The 14,401-nt window shown below is 37.8% G+C and overlaps 1 protein-coding gene across 2 annotated transcripts in view; it reads right to left on the bottom strand.

Moving 5' to 3' along the window:
- The window catches only part of dpp10 (dipeptidyl-peptidase 10 (non-functional)), a 260,752-nt gene that overhangs the window by 91,170 nt on the left and 155,181 nt on the right, over positions 1-14,401 (bottom strand). The gene's annotated exons all lie outside the window — the stretch shown is intronic.

The raw sequence follows: 14,401 nt of genomic DNA, 5'->3' as shown, positions 1-14,401 counted from the left end.
ACAAAAACAATCTGATCATTAAAAAAAGAGGGAAAAAAATGTAAACTAACCGAATGACAGCATCACCAGACAGATCAGATCTCATATAGGGCATCCTAGTTTAAACTTTCCTCCAGTCACTGTGCAGCTGCAAGCAGCTTTGAAACCAACTTTATATTCTCCTTTCTGACTTTCTACTAAGGCTTGAGCATACTCTGGGTATAAGAGGCACTGCCCTCAACTGGTTTAAATCTTATCTTGCTGACAGGTCTTTCTCGGTTAATTTGGGCAACTTCTCATCTTCCTCGGTACCTGTACGCTGTATTGTGCCTCAAGGATCTGTATTAGGCCCTATTCTCTTTTCACTATATCTGCTCCCTCTTGGAGCAATTTTTGAGAAGTATAATTTTGCCTTTCATTGCTATGCTGATGATATACAGATTTATTTTGAGATTACTGATGATCTTGCTATGTCTTTTCACTATTTTTGTGAATGCTTGCGTGAGGTTAAAGATTGGTTCAAGAGTAATTCTCTTGTCCTGAACGAAAAGAAAATGGAGATCGTGGTGTTCGATAGTAAAATCCCCCGCGACCAATTGTGTGCTGCTCTGATGCCTTTTGCTAGCTCCCCTTCTGATTATGCCAGTAATTTGGGCATATTACTGGATAGCTCGTTTAAATTTGACAAGCAAGTGTCTGCTGTTGTGAGGTCTAGTTTTAATCAGCTGCGCCTCATTTCTAAGGCTAAGCGCTATATTCCGCACAATGACCTGGAAAAACTTATTCACGCATTCGTGACTTCCAGGTTGGACTACTGCAACTCTCTTTACATTGGCCTTTCCTCCTCCCTTCTCGTTAGATTGCAGACTGTCCAGAATGCGGCGGCACGCCTTTTGACAGGTAGCAGGAAGTTTTCTTCCATCACTCCTGTTCTTGCTGGCTTGCACTGGCTGCCAGTTAAATACCGTATTCAATTTAAAATACTACTTTTCACTTACAAAATTATTAATAATTTGGCGCAGAGCTACCTCAATGAGCTTCTTAGGTTACACACTCCTGTCAGAGCACTTAGGTCTGCTACCCAACTTCTTCTGGAGCAACCTCGTTCTCGGCTGAAATCTCGCGGCGACCGTGCGTTTGCTGTAGCTGCCCCAGTCTTATGGAACAATCTTCCTGTTGCTATCCGGGCGTCTGACTCTATGCCACTGTTTAAATCACGGCTGAAGACTTATTTATTTAGTCTTGCTTTTCCACCTAGTTAACGTTTGGTGTGCATTGGTACATTTTTATCCGTTATGCTTGTTAACTACTTTTATATATTATAATTGTCAAGGTTTTATAATTGATACGTGCCAGGTCCTTTCTCTTTTCCCTCCCATCTCCTTTTTCCTATTTTATTTTTTGTCAAGCACCTTGGTATACCCTTGGTTTTTTAGTGTGCTTTATAAATAAAGTTTATTGTTATTATTATTATTATTATTATTATTATTATTATTATTATTAATAAGCATCATCTCTGTTTTTGTTGCCTGCTCTACTCTGTGCTAGAGGATCTTACAGCTGCTCACCACACTATGCTTTCCACAAAATGCAGTGGGAACCAAGTTGGAGAACAGAGGTGTAATATATATTATTGCAGGAGAAAAATAATAATCATATCATTGTCTATGATATGATTATTACGTTAGGCCTCTGAATGCAGTAGTCTTGATGTGACTACTTTGTAAAAAAAAAGCAAATTCATGAATAATAAAAAACACAAACATGATGTAGATTATTAACTGTGGCCAAACTTAGCTCTTAGTATGGCTGTACTATGAAATGCACCTACTGTTGCTTGTATAGGATTCAATTTAGCTATCATTACTAAGTAGCAAGTAACAAAATAAAGGAAGAAAGTCTTTGAAATTCTCCTTAAACGACTGGCTGAATTTGCTTCACTAAAATTTAGAGTTAAGCTAATTAAAAACTTATGTGGCATTAATGGCTATTGATTAATGCCTTGATTAAACTGTATTGTGGACATGGAGAAGTAGAAGAGACAACACGGCCAAATTGTTGTTACTGTTATACTTCTTTGAAATTCACCACCTGGGGTGCATGTGCAGTTGATGCTCTGTCAAGTAAATTCTCTGGCAGATCGATGCAGTTACATAAAATGGGCAAGCATGCAAACAGATGTTGCCTCGTATTTACAGTCCGATGACAAAATTTATGCCGGAAATGGACCAGAGTAGAATGTATAATTAAGGCTTAATAAGGGTGCAAGTAGGGACAAATATGCAATATAGGATTTAAATATAAGCAAACTGAACATCTTCCAATGACACTCGTCTACTTAGAGTTTGTCAAAATACTAATCTATCTGAATCCATAATATTTGACAGGTTACTCAGAGCTTGCGCAAAATGTGCTGGATTTTTGCTTTAGAGATGTTTTTCACTTAGTATTTCTTCAGTTTTTACTTCAGCGTGAAGTAAAATCACTGAAAGCTACAAAAAGCATCCAATAATGGGCCTCCTATTGCTCCAAGTCTAACACTGCGAGTTGATTTACAAAATAAGAGTGGACATGAGCCTTAAATTAGAGCCCACCTCTGCATTATTCTAGCCTCTGACTCACTTCTTTTTCCCTCCAGTGGAATAAATGTGCAGCATTCTCTGATTAGATTAGAAGATTAAGAGCCAGATTAGCACAACACCTCTGCAACACGAACTCTTTAGACTTCATCAATGAAGAGATTTAATTAATTACTGAGCCTTATTTAACAAGCCATTTTGGATCATTCCAATCGACTGGTTGGGGTTGTGTTGAACCAGCCTCTGCAAGTGCGTTTGAAATTTTCAGTTTCAGAAGGTTAATGCCATTTCAGCTCATAAGCACTGCTCAGAATTGCAGGTAGTGAACAGGGTAGTTCTGGTCCACGTGGGTTGCTCACAAGAACACCTTGTCAATCATTTAATCCATCTGCTTCTTTTAATTCTCCCACCTTAATAACAATTCTGCCACTGGATATCCAAGAAAAAACAGAGATGAAGTAAGAACTATTCTGCTTCTCTGGATACATGAAACTTTGTAGTGTGTAAGTGTGAGAGTCTCTAGCTCGAATATGCACAGTGTTCGGTTCTCCTTTACCTTTGCATCTCCATTGTTCTCCTCCCCTCCTCCCTTTTTGTCACCATCATCTAAAACAATGTCAGCAACAAAAGCAGGTGAACAACACACAACCTTCCTTTGAGAATAATGTTACCAAACTGGTCCTGCTCTTCCCTTAAAGGGACTGCTTTTCCACTTCAGGGAAGAGGCAGAGTGCTCTTCAAAGGTGCCTTTCTTGCCTCCCAGCCAGCACCTGGATGCTGAATTGTTCCGTGCAGTCAGCAGTTATGCCTGTAACCTGCACTTCCCCCGTGGCTCGATCAGGAACACTTCCATTATCTCAAGGTCTTTCATCACTAGGTCACCTCTCCTTACCGGCACTCAATAGATAGAGCAATATCAGTTTCTCAGGCAAAAACCCGGAGCTATACGCAACAACACATCTGTATTTTTAGCACAAAGACATTTAAAACTGCACTGGAAAACCTCCAAGGTGACGAGTTCACACTGCACTATGCCATTTTATTTACTTCCGAAGTCAACACACAATATTTAAGATAAAACAGACAAAGGTTTGGAAAACGTAAATATACGGTGGTCACGGTCTAAGGTTAAGCATTTTCACTGGCTTTTTACAAACTACGTCACTGCTTGTCTTGACTGGATGGTTCTGGCTATTGTCAGTTTCAACAAGAACCACATGGAAAAAAGAAATGAAGTGCAGATGACAGCAATTCACACAGGGCTATCTGGCTGTTTCCTAACGATCAACCACATACCGAGACAGGCTTTTTTCCCTGTCTTGGCATGTGATTAATTTCCAGTTTACTCAATAAGAGGCAGGTGATATTTGATGTAATCGAAATTAAAGAATCCAAACCAACTCCAACTCCTAAGAGCATTAATTTAGGACATTGCGGAGGAAGAACTCTCTTTTAACAAGAAGAACCAGCAGAAACAAGCTCAGGGAGGAGTAGCCATGTTCCACAACTGGCTGGGGGATGAGTATATATATATATATATATATATATATATATATATATATATATATATATATATATATATATAAAACTTCTTGAATAGTGAAAAGAGAGGAGAACTCCTCTAGTGCATCATGGGAGATCTAGCAGGATAACTAAGGGGTAGTTGAGGGTCAAAACTCAAACTGGGATGTAGTTCCACTGGAGAGGGGCTTGATAGCTGAAGGATTTGCCTCTCATCCTAATTTTAGAAAATTCAGGAACCATAGGTGTTCTATGAGGCCTTAAGAATATGATGGAAGGATACAAGTAAATATGCTGAAGTTTGAGCTGCTTTTGCTTGTTTAGTTGATCAGGGAGGGCGCTTTCATATAAACATTATGACTACTCACTGAAGTAGCAACAGTAACAGGGCTCTGGCTCTTGTTGCTAGATGCAGGAGAAATAAAAAGGCATAAAGATGTCTGCAAGCCAGATAAGGACCAAATAAGCCAGGCAGCTAATTTGGAGAGTTTTGAAGATTGTGAGACCAGAAGACAGGTTTCCTTTCAGCACTGGTGAGTATCTACTTTTCACAATGGCCTGTCATCAATATAGGATAGTAATGATGCCTTTTCCATCTGGCCTGAGCAGACAGATGAGCTACTTTTGTACAGGCAGTAACAAAATTTATAGATGGTTGGTGCAGAAAATGTGTCACAATATTCACCCCTGCATGTCATGTGTACATGGTGTGAATTAACAATGGTAGTAAAAGTACAGAAATGTAATGAGACAGATCAATTATGAACTTAGTAACTAGTTAACCATCATGAGACAAATATGTGTCTTTTGAAGATCTAATCTCAGAGCACCTAAATGTAAAAGCATCCAGTTATCTATTTAATTAACCTGTGTATTATCTGATATAAGCCATTAGTCTAAATCTTACATACGCATGCATGTAGAGCCATAAAGAGCACCGTGTCATGAATAACACGCCCGGATAACATCTGAGAGCTGTCAGCAGCTCTTGTCATGTCATGTCAGCTGCATGGAGTTATTTTAGGCTTTAGAAAGAAAAAAGCAAAACAGCCAAAGGCCATTTGTGCAAGGCAGGAATTCTTGCTTCAGTGTTTACGTCCAAAACCAATGGCTGATGTCATAGTGGCTTCCTCAGTTTTTTTTATATACAGCCTATGCTGCTGACAGTGTCAGCTGCTACTACTGCTGTCACAATATTTCCACAGAGCATCCAGTGACATGATTTCAGCTGTTTCATTATTGTGTGTGGGAAAAAAGTCATTCCATCAAGTTCAACAAAATACCAGCAATATTTTTAGTATATATGAGGTTTCCAGCCTTACTGGCGAAAGCACTTACAGCACACACAGCCATATAGCGCTTTTAACCCTAAACTAGTGGACAGGTCTCTCTTACATACACTCACAACACTGCTTTTGTCTGCAGCAGCTGCGCTGCTTTCAGTCTGTATAATGCCTTTAACCTCTTCATAGTTTTTGAATGTTATATATTATTCTTTTTTTGTCAAAAAAAAAAAAAAAGAACTGTGTTGCCAGTAGACCTCTCCATGTATCTGATTAGTTAGATGGTGTTACGCCACCCCTTTCATGTGATTGCACTTGCAGCTTGATTGGGAAACCATGGGTTGACTTATTGATAACAACCTTTGTTAACACTTCACCTGATCACTGATGTTAGTTTAATGGAAGTCAGATAACTAAAAACTATCTTGGTCATGGTGAATTTGCTTTGGAGTACAGGCCCTTGATGAAATGCTCCTCTCTTTGCCTGTATAGCCATATAGACAAAGGAAAGAGTAAAACTAAGCTAAAATATGAAAACACTAGAATTATGAAAAGTGTGAATACAACACTGTAACACACAACTCTACCAATAACAGAATAACACGTAAAAATGGGACTTGTGAGTCTGCCCCCCACAGTGCTGGGATGTTCCTCTTCATGCCTGCCTCTTGTATGCATACAAACTATTCACTTTAGCTTCAGTTTAATACGATTTTTATCTGTCTATCATTATTCTGTTCACCATTTCCCACTTACTTTGTTCTTTCAGTGCAGTTGGAAACACCATGAATGGTAAACTGAATCACTGGATGTGGTCTGGCCACACTTAACATTAAATCCAAACACTGCAACAACAATTTCTTGGTGGGCCTGAAACTCAGACTCACCTGTAGCAAGCACTGCCTTTTATTTGCTAAAGTGGCTGAGTGGTGCTTAATTATTTCCAAGACCCACCGTACAGTAAATAATGCGTGGGTGTTTGTTTCTAACTTGGGCGTTGATTTTCAAGCCGGATGAAAGACAGAGCTGAGCTTTTGCTGCTCATTGACTCCTCGTATTAATTTCTCTTCAGTCTGCTCTAAAAGCAACTCTCATATGATCCACCTCTGATTTGCATTGCAAAACAAGTGTCATTGTCAAAGTGCACAACATTAAACGTGTTAATCATGCAACCTAGTAATTTCAGATGTTTATCGGAGACGAGAAACAGCATGACACTGGGGCATAATTCAACTACCAACTTTGACACTTGTTTTTTCATAAAAGAAAAAAGATACAATTGAGACGTGTACATTATACTGTCACTTTCCAATACAGTAGGGGTTGCACTCAAACACATTACGTTCACAAAACAGAGGTTATAAATTAAGTAGGCAACCAAAACAATTAATGACCCAACAAAAGGGGACCAAATGTACAGGCTGCACTATAAACTTTCATAGCTCTTTGTCATTTCAGTTATAAATATGTAAACAATATCTGGCATGGATAGCACTGTGTAAAGAAAAGAACAGATTTTTCTTATGGTGCAAAAATGGATTTATGAACTATGCTCATAGTTGTACAGTTGGAGTAACCAAACGAATCTTAAAACCTTATTTGGATTAGTTCTCAATTTTATAGTAAATTTGTTCTTTAAGACTAGCTGCACCCAAAAAGCCTCTATATTCTTGGTGGTCTTAATCTAGTCAAATCAGTTTTTGTGTGAACAGGCAACTAATAACCATGTTAACAATATTTGACTGACACTCATGTATTTCTGCTCTTTTATGGTTGAGTTTACAGTTTGTGGCAAAAAAAATAAAATAAAATGAAATAAATATAATTACCTTTGTGTAATTATGGATCAGTGGAATACAACAGGACAATATGTCTATCATGGGTGTGTGTGAATGTGTTTGTCTTTATTATTTATTTATTGACATTGTTATGCTAATGCTTTTTTTAAGTGTGTGCACACAGACGGGAGTGGTACCTTATTGTCATTGTACCCAGTGAAAAAAAATTAAAATCATTCTATTCTATTCTATTGCAGTTTCCTTTAATTCTGTGTTACTATTACTTAAAATAAAATTCAAATTATAAACTGCCTACTTCATCCTATAACAGACACCTCTCATTGGTCCAATATCCTGGATCTCTGACATTGCATCCTCCAAAATCTTGCCTGTAATTAAAACTAAAATAGAGTGGAAATTGAAAATTGTTTAATCTTTCCTTGAGCAAACTTGAGACACTGCAGTGGAAAGAATAAATGGATGTTTCACTTGTGCTGGCCTCAGCCTGATTAGTTTTCTTCCTTCAAATCCACAATATGAAAACCTGACTCAAGAAAATAAATCATGAGGTAGACAAAACGTGATAGATGGCACGATGCTGTGGCAGGCTTGATTTATATTTTCTATACAGACCCTTAACTTTTTACCAACTGACATCTTTCCAAAATCACAGTCAGAAAAAGGGGTTTCAATTAAAGATCAACAATAACTAGTACATTGTAACAAAGTATATTTTTTTCATTGGCATAAAAACTGGTACCAACTGTCAGAAACAATGTGCAGAGCTGTAGTAACTACAGAGGGATACAGTTGGTGAGCCAAACTGCTAAAGAGAAAGTGTTAAGAAGAGGTGACGATTAGTGATCATAAGTATGGCTCCATGCTGAGAATTATAGTTTAAATTTTGCTTTCAGAGTGTTGATGTCTAGAGAAGGTCAGAAAGAGTAGGACCAAGGGTGCCCATGGGGGAACTGTGGTACTGCATGAGGAATTCAGGAGTGGCAGAGAAGTATGTGAAGGTGGTGCAGGACATGTTTGAGAACAGCGAGACAGCGGCGGGATGTGCAATCAGTAGGATTGACAAATGGGTTCAAGGTGGGGGTGGGATTATACCAGGGATCAGCTTTGAGACCCTTTGCCTCCTGTTTGCAGTGTTGATGGACAGGCTGATAGATGAGGTCAGGCAAGAGTATCTGAGGACTATGATGTTTGCAGATGACATTCTGATGTGTAATGAGAGTATGGAGAAGGTGGAAGAGTGCCTGGAGGTATGCTCTGGAGAGAAGAGGAATGAAAGTAGAAGCGATACAGAATAAATGTGTGTAAATGAGAGGGAGACAGACAGAAAGGTGAAGCTGCAAGGAATAAAGGTAGTGAAGGTAGATGAGTTTAAATACCTCAGGTTAACATCCAAAGCAATGGACATTGCACAAGAAAGTTGAAGAACAGAGTGCAGGCAGAGTGGAGTGGGTAGAGATGAGAGCTAGGGTTGATTTGTGATGGAAGGATAGCAGAAAAAGTGAGAGGGAAGGTTTACAAGATGGTTGTGAGACCTGTTATGAGGTATGATTTGGACTCAGTGTCACTGATAAGACAGGAGGCAAAGTTGAAGATGTCCCTCAAAGGGACAGCTCATGTCAAACAGTTTAGAGACAAAGTTAGAGAGGCAAGTCTGACACAGTGGATATATGTTGATATAATGGAGAGAGGGCTCTGAGATTGAGCTGCCATGTTTGTTTTAAAATCAAGCCTCTTACTTAAAAGATAAATGTTTAAGAGAAAAACGTTTACAATGAGAGGTGTAAAAACTGTTTTGTCAATTTGAATGAAACAGGACTCAAAATTTAGTTATGGATTTATACATGTTCTGTGGTTCCAGCTGCAGAATGCTGCACATTTGGGATCGAGTCTGCACTAGTCTACACCACCCTATAAAGTATTTGCCTTGTCAGTCAACTGATCGCTTTAAAATGCATTGCCACTAGTGTCAGTGGGAGGATGATGTCAGAGGATGTGAGGAGGTTGGGGATGAACTGCCTATAGAGCCGCCTTTGTCTCAAGAAGTCTATATTTAAACCCGCCATGTTTAATTCATCCTCAACCATCATCTTTTCGCTCAGGCCCTGTATGTGAAGCAAGACAACAAATGAACCGGGGACTTAATGAAGTGAAATGTCACAGCCCTGCGGTGGGGTTGTGCAGGTTATCGATGAGATATGAATGTCATTCCATAATGCATCGGCCTTAGTGACCCATGGGAAAAGCTGCTCAGAGGGTTGTGTGTAAAGTGGATATACACTTGAGTGACACCAGCCACAACTGATCCATAGAAAGTAGTATTAACTCCAAATACATTTGATAAGAAATTCAACAGTGGGGAGGTTAAACTTGAAAGAATCATTTTCACTTCTATTACTTCTGCTCCTTCACTTCTTTGTGATACATGTAGATATTCATCAGTCCCTTTCTGCAATGAGCTTCCATAGACATAGAAATTGCCTGAGGTAGATAATAAATAACTATGAATATGAAATCTTAATTCCGTTGTACCAAAATGTTGTTCCTGTGGTTCACTTTGCTGAATACCACCGCACAGGGACCACTGATTAAACAGGAGAAGTTTCAGACTGTATACACATGAAAAGTCTTATTGCTGACATCCTTGGTTGAATTACACAGTGAACTATGAACTGCTGAATAAATTGAAATTATTATTTTTTTTTAAAGAATTTGAGTCTAGTTAATGTGCTTGCTTAACCTTTTAACATTCAGCTGGTCACCAGTGGGGCTGGGGTTTTGGGGAGTCAAGTTATCTTCTCTCTTTTTATAAAACTTTTACTTATTTAGAATATTTGAAAAGAAAAAAGAAGCCTCTGGAACAGAAAAACTGTGCCGGAGAAAGTTATGGGAATTCATTTGAAAGATGAAATAATATTTTAGTTAAGTATTTAGCATGTGGTTAATGCAAAACCGAACCTACTTCTAACCATTCCTCTAACCCCAACCATAGGTTAACAGGTAAGTTTTGACAATGTCTCAGATTGGAGGCCATGTTTTTCAACTCTTAGAAAAAGGAGGTAAACTCTTGACAACAGTCTTCAAGACAGGATCACGATTGGCTCAAAATAAAGTAGGGGTGGCACAGTGGTGGTTTGTTGGTTAGCACTGCCACCTTACAACAATTAAAGGCCAGCTGTGGCCCTTCTGTGTTGAGCTTATATCCTCCCTATGCCTGCATAGGTGCTCTCTAGGTACTCTAGCTTCCTCCTATAGTCTAATAACATGCATGTTAGGTTAATTGGTGATTCTGATTGTGAATGATTATCTGTCTCTTTGTGTTAGCCCTGCGATAGATTAGAGATCTAAGGGTGTGCTCGTCCCATGACAGCTGGGATAGGCTCCAGCCTCCCTCCTCATAACCCCGAATTGGATAAGTAGAAAAAACACTTTTTCTCATGTATTTTTAGATCTCTTGTTACCTGAACAATTTTTAACCTTTCCAGCCTTTACCATGACACTACCATACATAAATTCCTGATATTATATGTCCAAGTGCTTCTGCTGTTAATGATCACCAGAACTGACAGAAGGAGGCAGCATAAATGTTTTACTGTCACTGCTATGCTACCTATTAATTTGTCGAGGACCATTTTGTTAGAACAAGGTCATGATTTGGGTAGAAAAAGAACCTTATTAGGTTGATATAAACTTTACAATGCTCTTTTTTCTAAGTTTCCAGTGAGCCAATTTTCATATGTGGACTTATTCTACATGCCATTAGATTAAATTTTGAACAGAACAATAGATCATAATAACAGCTTGGTCGTAATAACAAAGTGGCCATTTTCTGGAGTTTTAGATGTTTGAAGGTGTTTCCCAAAGAAATGCTTTCAAATCAAGGCTGGATATGTAAATGCCAGTTTTCCCCACTACAATGAACCTTCATTAACTCTGGGACTAATTAGGTGAATTCTGGCACTAGCTTAAATTTAAAGGGATTAAAAATGTCAATGTTAAATGTCAAATCCAGTGCAAAATATATGGTGCTGTGTTAAATCAGTTAGAGGAAAAGATCGAGCAGAATGACTTGGAGAAATTTAAGGTTCAGAAAGCATTGTCATATTTACAGACCAGCATTCTTCCCAGGCAGAGCTCATTGAATTCTGACTGAATAAGATATACAGTTTATTATTATTTGATCACACTTGTACTTACTAATAATAACCAAGAATGCTAAGGAGTTCGATAATATTGTATTTGTCATAACAATTTAAAAATGCTGTCAAAAATGCTTTAAAAAAGCTTTTCATGTGTCTGAACTTGTGGACATAAACCAGATGCACTATCAGAATCTAGCATTTTAGGTATTGTCCTTTCTACCACAGGTGACAGCTCAAAAACTGCATTTATCATGGCGCTTCCTCAAGAGTGTGCAACATGGGCAGGAAGAAATAAATGGCAGAGTTACACAAATTCAAGCTGAGTGACTGAAATATACAGCCTGATACACATTCAAGTGTAAACTGTAAAGTCTAAAGAGTTGCTGTCATTGTGATAGTGACCACTTTCTGCTGACTCCTACTTTGACTGTCCTCTGGAATTAAAGGATGGGAGTCAACAACTGATGCTCAAAGTCAGACATGGGTACAGTAGCCTATGAACAGAGCCCATGGAAACAGCTTATATCAACCCTATCCTCTCCCCTTCCCTTCACTACCTTCTATGCAGTTTAGAATCGATTATTATCATTACTACTACTACTACTTTTATTACTTCTAACTGGTCCTTTTCCTTATATCTTTTTTTGTCTGTTGTTAAACAATTTTGCCATATAGTAATGTATTAAGCTCTATATTATTACCAGTGTTAACCTCTATAAATAATATAAACATTGATAGTGTTAAACTACAAATATGTCTGGACAATATAGCTGCAAGCACTGATGTTAGAACCTGTATTATTAAATACCATTTGATCATAACATTAGAATGCTTTTCTTATATCGTACTGTTAATATATTCAGGTGGTTCTTGCAAATATTAAACATTTTCATTATTTATTGACATGTTATATTGTAAGTCTAATATTCTATACATTACATAACTGCCTTTGAGAACTTCATCTTATAGCAATAGTTATGTCAACATCTTGTGTACTAGATGTTACCACATGTACTACAATATGCTGAACTATACAAGGATGTACTGAATAAAATATCACAGTGTGCCTTCATTTTATTAGCTTCATTTTTAAGCGATTGTTATGGTTACTGAATGGCTCCCTGGAAAGACCATGTTGTGAAATTTTTATCAGCAAAAAATTTTTATGTTTTTGTTTGTGCTCAGTTTGCCTTTGAAATACACAACCAAAAAGGAACATTCATGTATATTCATTGACCATTTTAAATTATACCAGAGGAGAGAATAACATCCTAAACCTTTTTGTCTATTAGTGTAATTTGTAATTTATAAAAGAGTTGTGGAGTGGACTTAAAATCTTACCAAGGTGCTCAGAAGACACCATGATATTGTTTTAAAATGTACTTTAAAGTTCAGAATGAAAAAACAAAATAGTGTTGCTGATTCATCGAGCTTTCATTATTCTCTACTAAAGCATTTGGATGCAAATTGCGCTTTACTTTAATTTGTGATGCCTGTGCAATTTTAAAACCTATTTTTTTTTCTTTTCTTTTGGATGGATTCATAATGAAAACAAAATCAGTCCATACTTTCCTCTAGCCTCAGATAAAATGCTGTGAGGAGCATTCAACAGGTCTAAAATGTTGACCTTAAAGTTAACAAACCTGGACTCAAAGCGGTTTTACAGGCAGGTAAGAAGGAAATACCTGACATTTTTTCCATTTATCCTCAAACAGACACTTATGATTTTGAAATGTGGGTAATTTTAATAAATAAGAGAGACGAAGTAGTTGGAGACAGCCTTTGAAACGTTTCTGCTGCTCTTCTCATTAAGCAAGCTGAGTACTCTCACAGTGAATGGGTTAAGACTGGTGCTTTTAACTCACTGGAGGCCTGCTGTTGAGACCTGCCAGCTCTTCACCTTCCCCAATATATCACTGTCTTCCCTCCACAGCCAGGTGAAAGCCAATCAATACCCTTGCCTCATTAGAACCCAACTGAATGGCCTTTAACAATTTAGAGAGAATTTCCCCTTATTATCGTGGCACAACAATATTCATCAGGGAGCAGAAATTACCAGCATTTACAAAAATCTTCATCAATACATCAGGACTCAGCTGTTCTGAGTAAAATCTGAGAAGAGCCCTAAACTATAAGTTATTTTGAATTCATATGAAACTGCTGTTATTGCATTATGTTTTGGGGATTTCTTTGTGGTTTATTTTTTTAATCCTGTCTGTGTGGCCTGGACGTTACCTGTTAATCAGAGTTAGTGAGGACATGTCTGCATGATTACGTCCTTAACAATGAGGAGTGGTAGGGTAAAATAGAAGTAGGGTTTCTGAAGCCAAAGGTGTCTCTTAAATATCTAAGGTGAATGTCAGCAGAAGCCAGGTGATGCCTTCTTGGTTTATATTTTATGTTATCTATAACCCTATGCGCACCTGTGCAGGTGGAAGGAGCCGCACAGGTGAGGATGAAAACATATACAGTAAAGTAGTGACTGAAAAGAAGGGAAGATGGGAAGTATCAGCTTGCTGGGAGGTTTCAGTTACTTATCAATATTTTCCTTTCATTTGATGGAGTTTAATATAATAAAGCCAACCAGTTTTTCTCCCCTTCCCGAATAACAAAACTTTCTTCTTCTGTTACTAGATAACAGCCCACACTAAAACATGGCAGCACATATTCATCAGTCTCTCCCATTTTTGAGTGATCTCATCACTTTTTGACATTTAGATTTTACAGGGAGTGCAGAATTATTAGGCAAGTTGTATTTTTGAGGAATAATTTTATTATTGAACAACAACCATGTTCTCAATGAACCCAAAAAACTCATTAATATCAAAGCTGAATGTTTTTGGAAGTAGTTTTTAGTTTGTTTTTAGTTTTAGCTATTTTAGGGGGATATCTGTGTGTGCAGGTGACTATTACTGTGCATAATTATTAGGCAACTTAACAAAAAACAAATATATACCCATTTCAATTATTTATTTTTACCAGTGAAACCAATATAACGTCTCCACATTCACAAATATACATTTCTGACATTCAAAAACAAAACAAAAACAAATCAGCCACCAATATAGCCACCTTTCTTTGCAAGGACACTCAAAAGCCTG

Source organism: Aulonocara sp. 'chitande type north' Nkhata Bay, linkage group LG16, assembly GCF_057382095.1.
Source record: "Aulonocara sp. 'chitande type north' Nkhata Bay isolate Kocher_YH1m ecotype deep benthic linkage group LG16, A_spYH_male_GT1.1, whole genome shotgun sequence".
NCBI classification, from domain to species: Eukaryota; Metazoa; Chordata; class Actinopteri; order Cichliformes; family Cichlidae; genus Aulonocara; species Aulonocara sp. 'chitande type north' Nkhata Bay.
Note: the sequence above shows the minus strand (reverse complement) of the source record. Positions and strands in the feature narration are given on the sequence as shown.